A 22500-nucleotide genomic window follows, 5' to 3' on the forward strand; every position below is an offset into this window, starting at 1 on the left:
AAGGGGTTTGTGTTTTATCTACCTTCCTACTTATTAGGATTTGGGTTTTATCTAAGATAAAACAAAGAATGTGTGTGTATGTGTGTGAGAGTGTGTTGTGAGGGTTTTGCATGTAAACAAGACTAACAAAATTTAAAAATAGAAAAAAAAATGAACAATGTGTAATCCTCAACAGGGAGGAGACGTTTGAGGGCTGCTCATTGGAAAACCCCATAAAAACCATGAGCACCCGGACTTTTGGGGCAGGTGTCTTTTTTCGTTTCCTTTTTTCCAACTTACAGGCATATGCTTAGGGCAGGCCTGATCCCTTGTACCATTCTCACTACTTTCATCCACCTTCTAGCAAACTGACTAGAAGATAACACTCCCTCCTCTACCCTTATTTTCCTTTTCAAGTGAAACTTTAAGAAGTTGATTAGGGATTGGCCAAAGAGAAAAGCGTTTGTCTTTAGTCCCTTCAACCTTGTCCACCATACAACCTCTTTTGCCATGGCCACCAGACGATCAAATAATAATAATAATAATAATAATGGTTTCAAATTTTGCCACAAGGGCAGCCATTTTGGGGAAGGGGATAAGTCAATTACATTGACCCCAGTGTTTCACTGGTACTTAATTTATCGACTCTAAAAGAATGAAAGGCAAAATAGAGCTCAGCAGAATTTGAACTCAGAACAGTGACAGGCAAGATACTGCTAAGCATTTCATCCAGCACACTAACAATTCTGCCAGCTTGCAGCCTTAAATAATAATAATAATAATCATGGTTTCAAATTGTGCCACAAGGGCAGCTATTTTGCGGGAGGAGATAAGTCAATTACACTGATCCCCAGTGTTCAACTGGTACTTAATTTATCGACCCCCAAAGGATGAAAGGCAAAGTCAACCTTGGTAGAATTTGAACTCAGAACGGAGCAATGGGTGAAATACCACTAAGCATTTCATCCAGCATGCTAACGATTCTGCCAGCTTGCCACCTTAATAATAATAATAATAATAATAATAAGACAAAATCACCTACTTTATATGGCTGACCTCAAGATATATACAAAAACAGATTCTCTGATCAAATCAGTGATATTATTCAGTTAAGATATTGGAATGCAATTTGGGGTAGCTAAGTGCATAGTACTAATTATGGGGAGAGGTTGGCAGATAAAGTCTGATGGCATAAAATTACCAAAAGACAACAGTATTAGATTGCTGCAGAATAATGAGGGATACAAATACCTACGCTGCAAGATGATAAGATAATGGAAAGAGAAATGAGAGATAAAGTTACTAAAGAGTACAAGAGGAGAATTAGGAATGTGCTTGAAATAAAATTAAATGAAAGGAACATCATTAAACCCATAAATACATGGGCAATGCCAGTACTGAAATATTTTGCTCCCTTTCTGAAATGGACAAAGCTTGATCTGCAGAACTTGGATAGAAGAGCTAAAAGTTACTAACAATGCACAACAAACTCCATCTTAAAAAGTAATACCAACAGACTCTATTCGCTAAGAAATAAAGGTGGTAGAGGATTACTAAATGTGGAAGACACTGTTGGTACAGCGATATCGGGTCTGAAAAATTATGTTGTGTAGAAAGAATACTTTTGGCAGCCAGAGATACTCAAAAAGCAATTGAAACAGTAGGAGAGTACAAAGGGAAAAGGAAGAACAACAGAATAAACAAATGGAAAGAAATGGAAGTGCATGCCTAATTCATGCAACAAACCAAGAATGCTGGAATTGAAGATCCTGGCTTTGGTTGACAGATGAGAACTTGAAATGAGAAACAGAAACATTAATTATAGCTGCTCAGGAACAAATCCTTAGAGCAAATCTGATAAAAGTAAAGATCAACAAAACTTAACCAGGTAGTAAATATAAAATCTGTAGGAAAGGAGACAAGAGTATCAATCACATTTTCAGTGAGTGCATTATACTAGCACAAAAGGAGCATAAGCATAGACATAACTGTGAAGGCAAAAGAGTGTATTGGAATATTAGCCAAGTGTGTGGCTTCAAAGCAACAGAGAAGTGTTATGAACACAAATCAGAGGCTGTGACAGAAAATGGGAACTACAAGATCTTGTGGGATTTCACCATAAAGATTGACCATTACTAATGAGACAAGAAGACAAGACATGATTGGAGAGGGAAAAATAAACAAACAGTGTAAGATCATAGATTTTGCAATTCCCTATGATAGCAGAGTTGATACCAAAGTAATTGAAGAAAAGTGAGAAATATCAGGATCTAACAAGAGATCTGAAGAGACTGTGAAAGACCAAGACAACAATTAATTGTAATAATTGGTGCACCTGGCACAATGCCCAAAATGCTACCTAAGAGACTGAAAGAAATTGGAACAGAAACTTGCATTGTCTACCTGCAGAGAAGTACCACCTTTCATTCTGCAAGAATCCTGAAGAAGATTCTTGAGATTTGAAGAGACTTGTTGTTGCTAAACCTCAAGATAAAATACCTGCTAAATTAGCATGCTCTAGCGAAACAATAATAATAATAATAATAATAATAATTTGCCCTAATGGCTTCCAATGTTAACTGATTGGAAGTGTTAACATGTACATGTTTTGTCTTTACAGTAAATATTCAGTCCAATATTACAGATTTGCTTGTTGGTTGCTTGACTTTAACCATATAAGCATGTCCCTTAGTGGTTGATGATATGTGCATCTCTGATCATGAGCAGGAGTAGTTGGGGAGCATCATAGTCATGTGTTGAGAAGGATTCTTTGGGGTCTGAAAAATTCACCTCTGGAAACATGGGTATTATGTTCATCATCCTTAAACAACCCTTATTCAGGGACCTTTTGAACAGGATGGGCTACTTGATCTGAAGGAAATTCAAACTGGGCCCCATCTGCAAGGTCATGCGCTGTTTATCTTGATATGAGATCACCATATCATACACATGATTGTGATGCATGTGCCTAGTGTACCCTTATCAGACAGGTAGTCATGATAGATATGTTGGGCTTCGTATATTTGTATCCCAGTGTTACTTTGATGGCTTATGCTGTTCTCTCAAATAACAACAACAACAACAACAAAAATAACCACATTTCGGAAATAAAAAAAAAATGAAAAAATAAAACAGACTTAAAACAAAGAAAAAAAATGAAAGAAAAACTCAGCTGCCTCTAATGTTTTTCTCTCAAAAAATGTGAAAATGGATTTAACACCCTTGAAAAATGTCTAAATATTTATAGAGAACAAAATTTGGATTAATTCCATGATTATAAAAAACAAATAAATAGACTGTGCAGTTGCTGTTGCAGCATGTAAGAATTCTGACTGCAACACTGATTGGACTCAAAACCAATCCAATATCTGAGAAATACATGTATATCAAATACCATACAACATAAAGTCTTACTTCATTAAAACTATCTCCACCTCTTGAGGATGTGTCGTAATTAACCAAATAGCAATTAAGACCAGATCCACTGGAGAAGGAGCGAGAATCTCAAGTATCAAGAATTTCTCCATAATTGATTGCCATTAATGAAAAAGACAGGCTTATTCTCTGGAGGTATGAGGATAGTTCATGTTTCTGGTTCAGTAGCTGTCATTGGCATGACAATTGTCCAACCTTATCTCCAGTAGTCAAGGATCTTAGATTTAAAAAAAATAATAAAAGGTAGAACAGTAGGCATAGGTGTGGCTGTGTGGTAAGAAGCTTGCTTCCCAACCACATGGTTCTGGGTTCAGCCCCACTGCATGGCATCTAAGGCAAATCTTCTACTATAGCCTTGAGCAGACCAAAGCACTGTGAGTGGATTTGGTAGATGGAAACTGAAAGAAACCTGTTGTATATATATCTATGAGTGTGTGTTTGTGTCTACCCCCACCCCTCCTCCAATCACTTGACAACTGATGCTGGTGTGTTTACGTCCCTGAAACTTGGCAGTTCAGCAAAAGACACAGATAGAAAAAGTACTAGACTTACAAAGAATAAGTCCTGGGGTCAATTTCTTTGACTAAAACCCTTTAAAGTGGTGCTCCAGCATGACCGCAGTCAAATGACTGAAACAAATAAAAGAATAAAGAACACATTTATGGCCTTGGAAATCTTATAATAATTCTGCTTGTCATTGCGTTACTTAGCCTGCTGGTAACACTCTCAGATGATTAGAGAAAAAGAGGGAGATAGAAAAAGAGGGAAAGAGAAGCATCCATGATGTGAGAGAGGGAATGTAATAGTAATGTTTCCATGTGATTAGTTGAAGGGAAAGAGAAGAGAAAGAAAAAAGAGAGAGAAAAAGAGGATAAGGCGAAGAGTGAGACAGAAAGAGGGAGGAAGAAAAAGAAGGAGAGACAAGCGTCCATGATGTGAGGCAGGGGGAACGTAATATTTATTATGTGGTTAAAAAAGTTACTTGAAGGTAGAGGAGGAGAGTTAAAATATAATTTTAGCAGAGGGGTGATGATCTGATGGTGAGATTAAAGAAAAGCAGAGAGAGAGAGATAGAGAGGAGGGAGAGAAAGAGAGAAGGGAGAGAGAAAGGGGGAGAAAGAGATGATGATGATGGTGGTGGTGAGTGAATAGTGAAAAGTGTATTTTTTTTAATTGAACTAAGTTTTTATATCACTTATCACTTAATACATGCACATAAGTGCAATTCCGTGAAATATACGCGTTTATTTATGTGGCAGATATATGCAATTTAACTAAAGGTTGTATCATATGTATGGGATATTTTTTTTGTTTATGGAAAAAAATAGAAAAATAAGAGTGAATATTTATTTTATGAATGCTGTGTATTAAGTCTATAAAATTGTGCATGAAGTATATAGAGTGTATATATAAAATGCATTAAGTAATCATTGTATTCCAAATTCTGCTTTTCAATGAATAGCAGATGAGTGACTATCTTTCCATAAAGACACAACACAGGCTACACGTTCAGGTTTTTTCGATAAAGTTTTCAGAAATAAACCAATAGGTCTACCATTAATTCTGTGAAATACTCATGGATTGTGCTAGTTGGCAAAAATTAAACAAAAACAAGGTAAGACAAATAACTCAGTGGCCAGAGGCATGTTTATAAACAACATAGACAAATATAAGTATATGAAATACCATACAACATAAATTTTTGATTTATTAAAATTATCTCTGCCTCTAAAGGATGTATTATGATTGCCAAATGACAATTGAAACCAGCCCCATACGAACATTTTTGAGATTATCTCCATTTCTCATATAGAACTGGTCTTAATTGCCATTTGACAATCATGATACTTCCTCTAAAGGTGTTTGATATACCTGTATTTATCTATGCTGCTTATATACATGTCACTGGGCACATTGCACAACTTTGATTCCAGGACCGGGCTGTGTGTGTTGTCTTCTTGAGCAAGACACATTTTTTCACGTTGCGACATCACTGGTACCAAGCTGTACCAGCCTTTGGCTTTGCCTTGGATAACATCGGTAGCATAGAGAGGGGAGGCTGGTGTGCATGGGTGACTACTGGTCTTCCATAAACAACCTTGCCTGGACTTGTGCCTCAGATAGTAACTTACTAGGTCATTCAAGATTGAAGGGGGTCTGTTCCATTCATTTATCCATGTTGCTTATGTACATGCCACTGGGCACATTGAGTTACTTCTCTTGGCTCGTTTTTGTTTAATTTACGCAAATTTTAACCACACACGCCTGTGCCTGTATGATGACATTTAAGGAGAAATTGGTTGCTATTTCTAGAAAGTTGAGTGGTTACACAAAGACTTCCTCATTAAGCTCAATAATAATGAGGATTGTATTGGAATTGGATTTAGTTTCCTGTACCACCACCACCACCATCATCACCGCTTGTTGCTGACTCCTGTTGGCATGAAGGTCAAGTGAACTTTTGCTCTCTTACACTTTACATTGGGCTATATTAATTCCAGCAGCTACTCTTTGGGCTTATAATGAATGAAACCAATACTTTGATAATGTGAACCAGACATAAAAATAAGTTGTCAAATCATTTCAGTTGGGAATTAAAGCTTGTGTGCCATTTATTTCTTTAAACACTTATCAACAGGTCAATAAACTGGTCCATGACTGATACATTCATGGACCAATTATATTACCATCATCATCACCATCAGCTAATGTCCGTTTTCCATGCTAGCAAGGGTAGTATGTTTTGAAAGGATTCAGAGAGCTGTACAGCTGCATCAAGCTCCAGTATCAGCTTTGGCATGATTTCTATGGATGGGTGTCCTTCCTAATGCCAACCACCGCTACAGTACATACTGGGTGTTTTTCATGCCTCATAGATGGTATGTGTATCTGTACACACACACATACATACATATATACACACACACACACACACACACATGTATGTATCAACACTATGATATAAGGTTGTATCATGGTGTCAACTTAGATTGGCTTCACTTAAAGATGATCACTTTAGCCCGTTTGTTACCATACTTCTGTTGAAATATACTACCTCTGCATCAATTAATTTTGAAAACAATGAAAAGTTTAGTAAAATGATTTAGTCATTATTAAGCCGGTGTCTGGGAAATAAATTAAGATGAAAGCTTAATGGAAGGTTTTAATATATGATCACTTTAACCCTTTTGTTACCATACTTCAGTTGAAATACACTGCTTTTATTTTAGTTAATTTTGCTGCTTAGAACAAAAATTAATATGAAATTTTAATGCAAAGGTTAAAATTAGATCATTTTAAGACAGGAAGTTGGTGTCATAGAACCAGATGTAGTTTTGGACAGATTGGAATAGAAAGGGTTAAAATAAATATGGACTCGACTGGAATACAATAGTTTTGTTATTCTTTTTTGACTCACAGAAGATGGTTAGCAGTACAGTCTATTAGTTAGGCCTCATGTATCAATCAATCAATAATTGCAGATATTTTGGCATCTATATGTATTTTCTTTGAATAAGGTGAAAGATGAAATGATTTTAAAGTGTAGTAATGTTCTATGAGGTTGCTGAAGTATATGAATAACTGTCAGTGACCTTAACCTCTGCTTTTTTGTATGTCTAAACCACCTTCAGAATTTAGTAATTTTGCTTGCAAAATAGTGTGTGTGTGTGTGTAGTATGGAACATGCTATCATTAAGGTAGTCTAAAGGTGATATTTATATTTGATTTTTCTTTTTTTTTATATTTATGATGATTAGTGCACTCAGAGACAACTGCACAGATTAGCATAATCTATGAAGGGATTATTATATTAGTTATGTAGTGAGTGTGTTAGTAGCAGAGCCATAAATAGTGGGTCAGTATGCTTGTAAGGTAGTGGTTAGAGGGCTGGGAGAATAATAAGTATTTTTGAAGGGAATAAGTGAAATAATATTGCATATTAAATGCTTTAGTCTCTCAACACCTGACATAAAATAACCATCTTGTCCCTGTCAGATATTCCCTTCTACTTAGTTGGGTCTTTTTCCTTTTTCCTGTTAGGAAGGGCATCCTGCCATAGAAACCATATCAAAGCTGACATTGGAGCTTAATGTGGCCCTGTGGCTCGTCAGATCTTGTCAAACTATCCAACTCATGCCAGCATGGAAAAACGAACATTAAATGACAATGATGATGTGGTAGCTAGTACAATAGTCTGTTGTGAGATTACAGTTAAGGGATTAGTGATGGATTAATCAATTAAAGTGTATTAATAGAATAGTAGCAGATTAATGAGGTAGGGATTTAAGAAAGTGTAGTAGGTATGTATGATAGCTGTTATTTGATATCTTCATAGAAACTTAGACGGTGGACGGAAACTGGTGAGAGTGAAATGAAGTGAATATTGATGATGAAATGGAGGTGAACAATTTAGTCGAAGGAGAAGACGAACAGTGAACATGAATAGATTGGTAGGAAATATATAAAAACAAAGGTGAAAACTGATTAATTGGGATAAAAAGATTGATTAATGAGAAAATGGAATGAGTAGATGGATACTAAAATTGAGTTTATCTATAATTACAAGAATGATGGACACTTCAACCAAGAATGGCAAATGGTGGCAGTGGAGGTGGTAGGAATTATAAGGGTCCCAGTAATAATTGGTGGAGCTGAAGATTTCTGCAGAAAGTTAAATACGTTTCTAGTCAGTTTTAGCTTTGAAACATTTTTTCTTCCGTTAATCTGCATTTTGTACTTGTATTGCTAGTAACTCGATCAAAGTCCATCTTGTGATAGTTGTAAATGAGTTTCACCATCACACAAGCAGTGTCATTTATTTCCAAACTTCCATGAAAGTATGGTCATTGGTAAATATAACTGTGCTTGGAAACAAGTGAGTAGTAGTGATAGGAAAGGCATCCAGCTGGAGAAATTCTACTTCAATGAGTTCCATTTAACCCATGCAAACATGCAAAAGTGGATGTTAAATCAAAGATGATGATGATGATCATTTGTATAAGTAAATCAATACGTATTTATTTATACAAATAAACACATATTTACTTACATAAAGGATCTTGCCTCCCAACCATATGCTTCTGGGCTCAGTCCTACTGTGTGGCACCTTGAGCAAGTGTCTTCCACTATAGCCTTGGACTGACCAAAGGCTTGTGAGTGGATTTGGTAGACAGAAACTGACAGAAGCCCTGTTGTGTGTGTGTGTGTATACATGTGTGTGTGTGTGGGGTGTTTGTCCCCCATCACTACTTGACAACCAGTGTTGGTGTTTACAGCCCTGTAACTTAGCAGTTGGGCAAAAGTGACCACTATAATAAGTACCAGGCTTTACAAAAAATAAGTACCAGGGTCAATTCATTCAATTAAAATTTTTCAAGGCAGTGCCCCAGCATGGTCGTACTTTACTGACTGAAACAAGTAAAAGACAAAAATCTCTTGAACCCAGTGCACATGCACTGCATTTTATGTACAGAGCATATGCATAGAATTTTGAACCCAATGCATATGCACAAGATTCTGAACATGTTGCACATGTGTCAAAATAGAAGCCCTTTGGCATGCATAGGAACTTCAAAATACATACATACATATATATATATATATATATATATATATATATATATATATATATATGAGGGTAGAAATTTCTAGCATATAGGAGTCCACTTTTGCTGGTCATCCCTCTTATTTTTTTTTATATATATATATATATGCAAAAATTTGAAGTCAATGAGTATGTGTGGATGAGGTGACAAAATTTTTGTTGCATATCTGCAACTTAGTTCCTAACATTCTTCCGCTGAACTGCAGCGGAACTGTGTCAGTGATGACGCTGAAGTTGTGCACCGAAAATGTTGATACATCATTACCATCATCATCGTTTTAACATCAACTTTTGCCATGCTTGCATAAGTTAGATGGAATTTGTGAAAGCAGATTTTCTTATTGACAGGATGCCCTTCCTATAGCTAACCTTTACCTGTTTCTAAGTAAGGTTAAATATGCCCATGACCAAACATGTTTACATAGAAGATTGGAAACAAAGAGCACTGCTTTTATAACAGTAACATTTACAAGTAACATGAAACGTCAAGGATACAGTAACACACACACACACACACACACGTGATGGGCTTCTTTAGTTTCTGTCCACAACAAATCCATTCACAAGGCTTTGGTCAGCTTGAGGTTATAGTAGAAGACACTTACCCAAGGAGCCCCCCAGTGGGACTGAACCTGAAACCATATGTTTGGGAAGCAAACCTCTTACCACACATGCCACCACATGAAATGAATTTGAAATTAAAGTGAATTTAAACAGTTTTGTCTATTTATTTGTTAGAATGGCTTACTGCTGCTACTAGCATTTAATGTCTGTTTTCCATACTGGCATGGATCGGACAATTTGATAGGGTCCAATGACTCTCAGAGTGGTGTCGTCCCTCAATGTCAGCTTTAGCATAGTCTCTACAACCAGATGCCCTTTCTAATGCCAGACACTTTACAATGTGTACAGGAAGCTATTTGTAACCAGCACTAGTGAGGTTGCCAAGTAACTTACAAGATAAAATAAAGAAAGGAAATGGTGAAAACTACCTTGATTGGGTGGGAGTGGTCTTCCATGATGTCATTAGAAAAATAAAAAAAAAAAAAGAGAAAATCATTGAGATAGTTAGCAGTGAACAACAATTTGTGGTTGGAAGTAAACTAAAGTATGGTAAACACTATTGTTATTTAGTGTTCACTTTTTTCAATAATAACTTGTAGGAAAGTTATGTGAACACAAGCAAGCAAGCGAAAATATGGAAGAGAGCCAGTAGTTTATAAAATAGCCATCTCTAGACACTGAATCATCATAGTTCAAGAAAAGTAAATAAATAAAACAAACAAGCAAATAAACAAATAAAATAAAACACTAAAGAAAAAGGAAAGAAAAAAAGTGTGAACAAGCATTTTTGACATGTTACACCTGTAAAACTACTTTAGTTGGACTAAATCCATTTGAGTAGGCAAAGAATTTTGTTCTCCTCTATCTTAACTTGCCTTTGAAAATATCTTCATTGTTGTCTGGGATGAGAAGATTGATAACACGATCAGAGTTTATCTATGACTACAAGAATGATGGACACCTCAACCTAGAATAGCAATTGGTGGCAGTGGAGGTGGTAGGGATTATAAGGATCCTAGTAAAAGTTGGTGGAGCTGAAGTTTACTACAGAAAGTCAAATACGTTTCTAGTCAGTTTAAATTTTGTAACATATTTTTTTCTTCCATTAATCTTTGTTTCTTTTTATTTTTTAGTTTTTCTTTAGCTCTTTAAATGGTAATTTCAAAATACCAAGGTGCTTGTATTTTTTATTATCCTTTTTTTTTTTTACAGTAATACTGTATATTGCCAGTGGAGTTAATGACTGAAACTAATGAGTAAAAGATTGAGAAAAGATAGAGTAGGATATATATATATATATATATATATATATATACTTACATAAAAATTCTTCACCTAATTCTTTGGCAATTTTTTGAATGGCTATATATATCATCAGCATTTAACATACATGTTATGTGCTGGCATAAGTTGGATGTTTTGATAGGATCTGATAGGCCCAAGGACTGCACTGTGCTTCAGTGTCTGCTTTGGCACGATTTCTATGGTTAGATGCCACTTAAGAACATGTACTAGGTGCTTTTATTGTGCCACCAGCACCAGTGAGGTTGCCATGTAGCTTGCAAGACTCTGGACCCTGAATGGAGATGAGAAAACTTGATGGCAACAGAAAAAGAAGTAAAGAAGAGTAAAAGTATGAGAGAAAGGGTAAGAGCAGAACAGGTTTTTAGCTGTAGAGGAACAGTATCTGTGCAGGATGGATGAATGATTAAGAAGTTCATTTTGAAACAAGGTACCCACGGTTCAATGTCATACCATGGCATTTTTATGTATTTCGCATTCCACTGTTAAAAATGATTTTAGGTCTCTCAAAGTTTCTAATGTAAACAACAAAAAATTCTAACTGATGAGAACAGAACTACTAAAATAGGAGAAATTTGAAGGATTGCTTTAGTACAATAGCAGAACATCTGCCATGTTTACAGAAGATGCAAATTCAGGCCTCAAGGGTAACCTTTGACTTTTCTATTCAAGGATTTTTAAAAAATCCAAATTTATGTCTTTATCTACTTCAAATTCCACCATTAAAATTAATATATATATACATACATACACACACACACACACACACACACACAGACACACACACACACACACACACACACACATATATATATATATATACATATACACACAAACACATGCATGTATGTATGATGTATGCAGTTTCTTAATGCCAGTATTAAAAGTTACTTGATCTTATATGATGTTAAGGACTCAAATTTGATCAGTGCTGATGTTATACATACCTCCCCATGCAAAAACTGATGATTGCTAAGACTTTTAAAGATAAAGAGATTGCTAGATAGCTAGCTAGCTAGCTAGCTAGCTAGCTAGCTAGCTAGATAGATAGATAGAGAGTTTTACAGAGAAAGAGAGGTATTAATTGTTTGGGAGATTAAAAGATTTGTTGTGAAGGAGAAAATGCAGTAAAATTCAGATTCAATAAACAGAAATTCTATAATCAAATATATTTAAACTGAATTATCCAATTATATAGCCAAGATCAAGAAGTAAGCGAGTGGATCCAGAAGTCACAGCCTAGTTACAGATGAAATAAGACTAGCAGTTCATAGGGTTTATGCAGAATTTTGCACATATGCAGGAATGCGCATGCATGCACACACATACATATGTACACACACCTACTCTGCAGATGTTCTTCTAAGTGCAGAATGCATTTAGATTGTATTATAAATGCTTATGCTTAAATAGTACAAATTTCATTAATAGATGTGTGTGTGTGTGTGTGTGTTTTGTACTTAGAACTCTGCAGATGTTCCAAGTACAGAATGCATTTTAGATTGCATTTTACATACGTATGCTGAAATTGTGCAAATTTCATATATATATATATATATATATATATATATAAAATATTAGTTATAGAACAAAAACGCTGGGTTAACGACTCAACATATCACACCCCCTCAATGAACATATATAAGATATACAACATAATCTGTCAAACATACGGAATAAGAAGATATAATGTAAGAAAAATAACGTAAGAAGAAATGATAAATAAAAGAATAAGAAATATATAAGAAGTAAGATGCAAGAAACAGAACATATAGTATAAAGTTTTATACACGAATATATTATACCAACCGATAACATACAAATGAAAAAAATTGAGTTAAAGGTATAACACAATACACATATATATCATTTCATAGAAGTTAAAAATAATACGATTAAAAATTTCAAATATATAATAGAATATAGGTCGATATAAAAAATAAAATAAAATAAAATAAAGAAATGAGGTACCATAAAGTAGTCCATTGGTTAAAAATCAAGGACAGAAATGATTTAACACCATTTAGAGTTAAAACACAAAGTTCTACATCTCCCTCGGGCACATTTTACAATTCAAAACCAGTAGACACGAATAGGCAAGTCAGCACCAGTTAGGCACATACAAGAGTGAATAACAGGCACACAGCAGGTATCAGCAGGTAAAACATGTAAAATTTAATTCCGCTCACCATGTCCAAAAGTTCACAACACATGGGTCAAAATACAAATACAGCACCCAGCAGGTATCAATCAGTAAAATCAATTTCACAAATATTTCTGTCTCACTATTGGCTGAAAATACAGTTTTTCTGATTTTTAAACTTCTGTAACATTTACCTCCAATTTTTTTCTCCACAACATCATACCTTCATAGCAATGAGACTGGAAGACTACATTATTATAGGTGATTTTCAGATTTTTTACTTCCTTTCAAAAAATGCATATTTTGCAAATCAGTTTGACTAGATCCAAATTTCCATTTAGTAATCAATACGTAGTCCTGTTCATGAATAGAGACATGCACAATTATTACCAATAAATTTGTTTGCATTGGGCCTCAAGTTCAAAGAACCTAGTTGAAATCCATTGCAAGCATTTGTGTAACTCACTGAATTCTAAGCACCTCTGTTCACTGGACTGTTGAAAAATAAATGTCAGATTATTTGAAAACATTTGGCCTCCCGAGTAGACTGTCATAATTATTCAGGAGGTGATGTCTTTCTCATTTGTTTAAAACCATGAAAACAGTTTAAGTAGCCACTCTTAAAAATGACATGTTGTTTAACCCTAGGTCAGTCTCTAATCAGGTAAATGTGTTCCAGTAATGACCATTCCATCTATTAATACTTTCAAATACAATATATCTGAGACCCCATTATCTAGCATGTGTTTCTATTTTTATTGTAGGGATATGGTATAAATGATGGCCCATATCTTAGTGGCTAGGGTGTTGCTGTCATGACTGCAAGATCATAGTTTCGATTCTTGAACTGGGTGGTGCATTGTGTTCTTGAGGAAAACACTTCATTTCACATTGCTCCTGTTCACTTTGCTGTAAATGAGTGACCCTGAGATGGATTGATGTTCAGTTCAATGAGAAATTTGTGATCTCAGTCACTTACATCCCATTGAAACTGGTAAATGGTCTTATTAATCTTTAGGACTTGAGACAATAGTGTCCAGAGGTTGATAATAATGATGAAACTTTGGATGGTATTTGTAGCAAGTCAAGTGACTACATAGAGGCCCTCTAATGTATATATATTGGAAACATTTATATTTACAAACTGATGAAAAAAAAAAATGAAAGAGGAGAAGGTAAACCAAATGTAGGACAATGGGATATTTGAAAATTGGCAAATTGTCTTTTTAAAAGAGAACAAATGAGGAATATTGCCCAAAAGAAAGGAAATGTTGCTACTTATTCTCACCATCACCATTGTTTTTATTCACTTTCTATGCTAGTATGGATTAGACAGGCCGTTATTGCTTTCCTAGATGGGTGAGAGAAATTGCTTGTAACATAAATTTACTTTGGGCTTGGTTTCCAGGCTTCATCGTCTTTCTGGTATGGTTTCTACAGTTGGATGCCCTTCCTAATGCCAACCACTTTACAGAGTGTACTGGGTGCTTTTTACATGGCACCAGCACAATATGCTCAATTGTGAACTGTGTGTGTAACGCTTATCATGGACTAATCTGTGATAACAGAGTCGGCAGGTAATCAGTCACTCTGCACGTACCACAAAAATACACCTTGGTGACCATCCACAATACTCATCTACCCAGAATGCACTGTCACTTTGGTTTACATGACTGTGCAGTGAGGTAGTGTAATTTTTTATATTGATTTACAAACACATACACATCAACATGAGATCAGTGAATAAAAGAAGGTAGAGATGATCAAGAAAATATGCGATGGTAGGAGTTTTGTCATGGTGGACTGTAAGTCTGGTGTCAATGAATCTACCATTCATTCCATTTATGAAGTACATAGAGATGGTTCATTTACTGCTGTTTTTTTTTAAATCAACAACCTCCATGGTAAATGAGGATGGCTGTAGTATAGGAGTACTCACCTGGAAACCTTCGGATAATTTGGTGTTGTAAATGGATTACATCCTTACTCTATTTTTATGTTAGTCTTTTATATACCAAACCACAAATACAGACTGAGCAAGAATTTATCTCCAAAAGCAACAACACATTTTCCAAAGACTTATTTACATCGATAAAAAAAAAAAGAAAAAGAAATATAAGACCTAAGGAAGTAAATCTTAAATTTTCCAAGATATTTGCTAAGTAAACAGATATAAAGTGATTTAAATGAAATAATTTGAATATTTGATCGATTGAAATAACATAATATTGATTAAAGATTTCTTTCCATTTCTTTCGGTCATTCTTTTATGTTTTTATATATTCATTATTTTTGTTACATATTTTGTTATATATTCTTTTATATTTTTGTTTGTTTGTGTCACTCTTACTGAAGACTATTTCTTAACATAAAAAACACACACACACACCCACAAAGAAAAAAAATACCTCGTACAAAACAAAATAAATCAAAATAAGGAAACATTGACACCAGTCAGCAACAAGATCTGAACAGTTTTAATGAGCCACATGGTGATGTCAACAGAAATCTAAAGAAATTGCATTGATGAACTTAAAGCAGCAAAATCTGGAATAGGAATATAGACAGCAGGCATGGCTGTGTGGTTAAGAAGTTTGCTTTGCAACCATGTGGTTTAGGGTTCAGTCCCACTTTGCAGCGCCTTAGGTAAGTGTCTTCTTCTATAAATCCTGTCTGATCACTGTGTTTTGAGTGAATTTGGCAGATGGAAACTGTGTAGAAGCTTGTGTGTGTGGTTTCTGCGTCTATATCTTGTGTGTGTGTGTGTGTATGTATAAACATGTGTGCATGTATGTGTGTATCTTTGCATTTGTGTATGTCACCTCTACTACTACCTGACATCTGGCCTTGGTTTGTTTATGTCTCAGTAACTTAGTGGTTTGGTAAAGGAAACTGATATAATAAGTGCCAGCCTTAAAAATAAATACTGGAGGCAATTTGTGCAATTAAAACCTTTCAAGGTTAAGCAGTCAAGTTGTATATTGGTGTGTGTGTATGTGAGCAATGACATAAAGACTAATGCTTTGAGCATGGAGTGAAGAGACCTTTAAAGAAAAGCCTGTGGAATGTTAAACATTCAGATCCCTAAACATTTATTCTGAAGGTTCACTTCAATTAAAAGGAACTGGGAAAAACTTGAGGTGAGGACAAAGACTTATTATTTAATTTGCTGTTTGTGTGTGTGTGTGTGAGAGAGAGAGAGAGAGAGAGAGAGAGAGAGAGAGAGAGAGAGAGAGAGAGAGAGAGAGAGAGGGGGGGGGGAAAGCCTGGCAGCTAAGTAAAGTAAACATCAATGATGATACTATACTCTATGAAAAAGTCAAAAATGTATTAGATTTTACTAGAAACTGAAATCTGCATAATGTAAAATAACAATGGTTGATTATGATTATGTAAGATCATGAAGAAAGAAGAGCATACACTGTACTCAATGGCATATAAGATGTACTTGCTCAATATGTCAACATGGGTCTTGTATGCGATGCTGGTCCTATTATTACATGCTTCAACCCTTTGGCATTTAAACTGACCAAATTCAGCCCAAATATTCTACCTATTTGATGTTCAAAAAGGTCAGATACTGCCTTTCACATCTACCCTACAATCACATCATCGAAATCTTGAAGCCACAAGATAATGCATGATTAATTCAAAACAACATGAGCATGTAACCATTGCCTTTGACAGAGTAATCTAAATGCTAAAGGGTTAATGTGCTAAACACATATTTTCCCTGAACATGTGATGCTGAAATTGGAGTGTGTCTAATATGCCCATGTGTCCCCCAAAATCAGCATGCTGTACTGGTTCTGTTCTTAAGCAAAACCCTTCATTTTACATTGCTTCAGCACACCCAACTTTAAATGAGTTTCCTGCTACAAATTTGTAACTTGTTCAGAGGGGCATGTTGTAATCTCCATAAGCTATATGCCATGGAAACTGGGTTAAACTGAGTTCTAGAGATCACAGTGGAGGTGCAATGGCCCAGTGGCTAGGGCTGCGGACTCGCGGTTTCGATTCCGAGACCGGGCGTTGTGAGTGTTTATTGAGCGAAAACACCTAAAGTTCCACAAGGCTCCGGCAGAGGATGGTGGTGAACCCTGCTGTACTCTTTCACCACAACTTTCTCTCACTCTTTCTTCCTGTTTCTGTTGTACCTGTATTTCAAAGGGCCAGCCTTGTCATACTCTGTGTCACACTGAATCTCCCTGAGAACTACGTTAAGGGCACACATGTCTGTGGAGTGCTCAGTCACTTGCACGATAATTTCACGAACAGGCTGTTCCATTGATCGGATCGACTGGAACCCTCGTCGTTGTAACCGACGGAGTGCCAACCAGAGTTCACAACAAATCTAAGTCCTAAGTTAATCAATAAATTAATGGATCAATGTCCAATGGACATAATGGTCAGGAATTTTCAGACTCTTATTCACTGATTAATATTATAAAAGTAGTGCAAGGGACTTAAATCACTGCATATAAGTAATATGTAATAATAGGGATTACAATTTAAGGTGGGTGTTTTTTGTTGATCTATTAATGATATAAGCATGTTACAAAAATGAAAGAAGGAGAGATAGATCAACTTACTGAGGCAAGCAACACAGATTTACTTGGAGGGCTAGGAGCTCTATCTCTATCTCTCTCTCTCTCTCTCTTTCTCTCTCTCTCTCTCTCTCTTTAATCATCATTCTAGAATCTCCAGCTAAGAAAACTTGTATACTTCTTTTGAAGTTTGAACCTTCCATCACAATTAGTCAGCAATGATGATTGGTTCAATCGTATTCATGTGGGCATACTTGGGTATTTGAAACAGCTTCAGACATCATTTTTTCTGGCATGCAAATTGAATTTTTCAGACCAGACCAGAATTTACAGCTAAAAAAAGGCAGGTTGATTTATACATCAAGACAAATTTGGAAGACCAAAAATTCCATGTGAAATGCAGCAGAATTTGGAAAGATAGTGATGATGCTTGAATGTTCACCCAACTACATGTTTACACTATATACGATGTCGTCTTGTATGCCAGAAAATACAGTAATATAATATATAAAGTAGCATTGACAAGCTGATATTTTAAAGTGGGAGAGCTTAGGAAAATAGAATTGATATACAGCTGTGGAAATTACATAGAAACATGGAAAGGAAAGTATTAATAAACAGGGAAATATGATGTAAAGACCATGGAAAGAAAACATTTACACTGTTATTATAATATCAGTGAAAGGAAGTGAGAAAGTGCTCAAATGTAAATATTTAAAATTTCTAGCTGTTCTGATGTAAAGGAATTGATATGATAGTGTCTCTAGAACAGGGCAATAACAACAACAGTGACAAACACAATGATAAATAGTGAAGAAGAAACATCAATGAAGAGCAATGTCAAAGAAAATGACAATGATGAAACAGATAAAAAAAAAACATCGTAATCACTCATCATTATCATTTTAATGTCCACTTTTCCATGCTTATATGGGTTGGATGGAATCTATTGAGTTAGATTTTTCTTACATCTAGATGCCTTTTCTGTCACCAACCCTACCCCATTTCCAAGTCAGGTAATGTTTCCCCTTGACCAGACATGGTGTCAAGGAAGATTAGAAATGAAGGATACTACTTACATGACAGTGACACTTGTTTACGACTGCCACATGATGCCAAGTCAAAAACACAAATACACACACATACATACATGTATGTATACACGACCAGCTTCCACATAGTTCCCACGTGCCAAATCTACTGTTAAGGCTTTGTTTGACCTGGGTCTACAGTAGAGGACACCTGTTCAAAGTGCTAGACAGTAGGACTGAATCTGAAACCATGTGGCTGGGAAGTAAACTTCTTAATAACACAGCCACACCTGTGCCCATACAATTAAATGCAGTGTGTGTGAGTGTGTGTATACATGTGTAAGGGAAAGAGAGAGATCAATCTACAGACCTCAAAACACTGGATACAGTATTTTTACCCCATGTAAACCTCAGCATCAATATGTTTCTACGATGAATTGATCATAAAGTAATTAACAATTGATGACCTATAATCAATCATATTTTGCCCCAAATTCGACATTCTCGCCAGTAACTCCTCACATCTAATGTTTAACTTGGTGCCAATCCACTTACAGTTTTCATTGCTTATTGGTTGTACACTCAGTGTTGAAACATCTCAATGTGTGAGCTGATGCTGGCTGCTATAAATATATACTCCTTGTCATTAAACTTTAGTGTGGTATTAGGGTTGTTGTAGAGTATTTGATGAATAACAATGTTTGGTGAGCTCTGTGTTACATTCATAATGACCACATTAATATTGGTATTAGTTCTTATATATTTTTATTTACCTGAAACATTGCCTTTCCATATATATATATATATATATATATACACACACCAGTTGAATAAATACAATAGAACAGCATATCAAGTGGAATAAGTACAAATTTTCACTGTATATGTTAACTACTAACGGAAAGGGTTCATAATTATAAAGAACAAATTAATTAGAAGGAATGAGAATGCCTAATCACAAAACTGACTGGCATAGCTTTCAGTAGCACCCCAAATTATGTTTGGGAGTCCAAAATCCCAGATTTTTATAACACACAATGGAATTTCTAGAATGTTTGACCAGGCTATATCACAGGAAGATTCCAGCTCACTGGGTTACACACCAGCTGATCTGATTGGCTGTGCCGTTTTCAAGTAGGTGTTAATGCCTTTTATGCTGACACGTTTACTTTCTCACAACTAGCCTAGCCTTTTTAATGGCAGAACATTAGATTGTGGTTCTGAACTGGAGAACCTGAGTGTGAGGATTCAGAACTCAGCAGCCGCATCCTCACTACAAAACTTTAAAAATGTTAAACATGAATTTATAGCTATGTAATAAGACTATCATTCCTGATGGGTTTTCTGTACCAAGTTTATTATGCCTTTAGCATTTAAACTGGCCATATCTGGCCAAAATACTCTACCTGCTTTATGTTCAAACTGGATAGATTGTAGCCTCTCCTACCAACCCAAAAATATCATTCTAAAAATTAACAATTACCTCATAAAAATCTCATAGGTACAAGAGAATGCATGGTTATTTCAAAACAATGTGACTAAATAAGCATTACTTTTGACAGAATAATGTGAATGCTAAAGGGTTTTAAACTAGTTTTCTTTCAAGCTGGTCACTTTGAACACATTATGCATTGTTTTCATTAGTCAACTGTGAACAATAGAAATAACCTGTACATAGAATTAAATATTGTTTATAGAAAATAAGAACATACAGACACACACATACTGTAATATGGATGGTACAAACAGGCAAGGCTAATGATGAAAAATTTTCCTCATAGCATACTTGAAGCTAGCATTTTGTTTTAACCAAAATATGTTGTTAACCCTTTTCTTACCATATTTCTGTTGATATACACTGTTTTTGTTTCAATTAATTTTTAAAATAATGAGGAATTTAGTGAGATAACTTTAACATTATTAAGCCAGTGTATGGAACAAATTTGCATAGAATGTTGATGGGAGATTTTAATTTAGGTCACTTTAAAACAGGAAGTTTGTATTGTAGAACTAGGAGCCAGTCTCAGGTGGGTTGGTAACGAAAGAGTTAGACATTAAAGAATCTCAGATGTGAAGAAGAGATGAAGGAAGTTGATTTCTGAGAGAGAGAGAGAGAGAGAGGTGGGGAGAAGAATATTTTTAATTACAGATGTAATTCGCTTAAGTTAATTACAGACTTGGACAGGTTCTTTACTTGATTATTGTCGTACTATAAAGCTACTCCCATAAACACACACACACGCACGTGTGCAAGTGCACGCCATATAAAGTTATAGAACTGAGACGTGGCATTTACTGTAAGATGTTGTCCTGAAAGTAAGATGTGAAGAGACAATTTCCAAAAAAAGATGATATAAATTCACTTACTTTTTTATATTGAGTATCAGATGAGTCAGAATCTCCAAATATGTAATCCGTTGCCATGAGGGGAAGTGAAAGAGAGATTGATAGATAGATAGATATATAGATAGAGTGAAGGAGAGAAAGAGGAAGAGATGACACAAAATGTTTATGTTGTGTGTGTGTTTGCTTATATGTGTGTGTTTGTTTATATGTGTGTGTGTGTGTTTATATGTGTGTGTGTGTGTGCTTATTCTGTTTATATATGAGTATATGAACACTGTGGTGGATAATCAGAAAAGTTTCCTGCAAAATAAAAGAAAAGAGGAATCATTAATACAGAGAAAGACAGAAAAGCAACAAAAAAAAAAAAAGTTATAAATTGTTTCATGAATGAAATAAATGTTAAACAAGTAGGAATAAGAAAATCTGGGCAGAAGGGTAATTTTTTTTTTTTTAAGGTAAATTGAAAGGAAGTTAGGGGTCAAGGATTAAAGTAATATAAACATACTGCATACAATAAGAATGAGACACACACGGCTGAGTGGTTAAGAAGTTCATCTTTGTAACTTGGTTTCAAGTTCAGTTCCACTACATGACACCTTGGGCAAGTATTGTCCACTATCGTTCTCATGAAAGAATTTGGCAGATGAAAAATGTATGAAACCTGTTGTAGTGTCTGTCTGTGTGTCTGTCTGTCTGTCTGTCCGTCTGCCTGCCTGTCTGTCTGTTTGTCTCTCTCTCTCTCTCTCTCTCTCTGTATATACACATACACAAACACACACACACACACACACACACACACACACACACACACATATATATATACCATCATTATCATCGTTTAACGTCCGCTTTCCATGCTAGCATGGGTTGGATGACTTGACTGAGGACTGGTGAACCAGATGGCTACACCAGGCTCCAATCTGATTTAGCAGAGGTTTTACAGCTGGATGCCTTTCTTAACACCAACCACTCAGAGAGTGTAGTGAGTGCTTTTACGTGCCACCGGCACGAAGGCCAGTCAGGAGGTACTGGCAACAGCCATGCTCGAAATGGTGTTATTTATGTGCCACCTGCACAGGAGCCAGTCCAGCGGTATATATTTATACACATATTTTTTGTATATCAAACCCAAGCTATTACATTTAATTTGTTTATTGGCATAATTGCCTCATGTGTGTGTGTGCCTGCACCAAAGAAAATGTGGGTGAAACAAATTGAGGAAGACCTGAAGTCATAGCACCTTGACTTCAAGCATGTTAAGGCCAGCACCCTGGATCAGAAATCATGGAAACATCATCACCAGAGCCCATCATCCAGTGGCACCCATAGCAGTATATAGGCTGAGAGGACAGCCTCTCCACTCTGGTCACCAGCTAGGGATTATTTATCTTAGTTTTTTTTATATATCTTAGTTTTTAGATCCTTAAGTGCAGTCAGCACAACAGGCAATGAGCCTTCTCCAAACATCTTGATTGCTTGCTTTCTTCTCAGCTTCCCTCAGACTGATTCCATTGCTATCATGTCATCCTAGTATATACTACGCCACAT

The 22500-nt window shown here is 35.6% G+C and overlaps 1 protein-coding gene across 2 annotated transcripts in view; it reads right to left on the reverse strand.

Annotated features, from left to right (window-relative positions):
• Window positions 1–22500, reverse strand: part of LOC106872104 (mucin-5AC) — a 366408-nt gene that overhangs the window by 111211 nt on the left and 232697 nt on the right. For both annotated transcript variants that reach the window (XM_052978293.1, XM_052978292.1), the window contains one exon: window positions 20974–21252. The gene's annotated coding sequence lies outside the window, so the exon portion shown is untranslated. The remainder of the gene's footprint in view (window positions 1–20973; window positions 21253–22500) is intronic.

This window comes from Octopus bimaculoides, chromosome 2 (assembly GCF_001194135.2).
Source record: "Octopus bimaculoides isolate UCB-OBI-ISO-001 chromosome 2, ASM119413v2, whole genome shotgun sequence".
Lineage (NCBI taxonomy): Eukaryota > Metazoa > Mollusca > Cephalopoda > Octopoda > Octopodidae > Octopus > Octopus bimaculoides.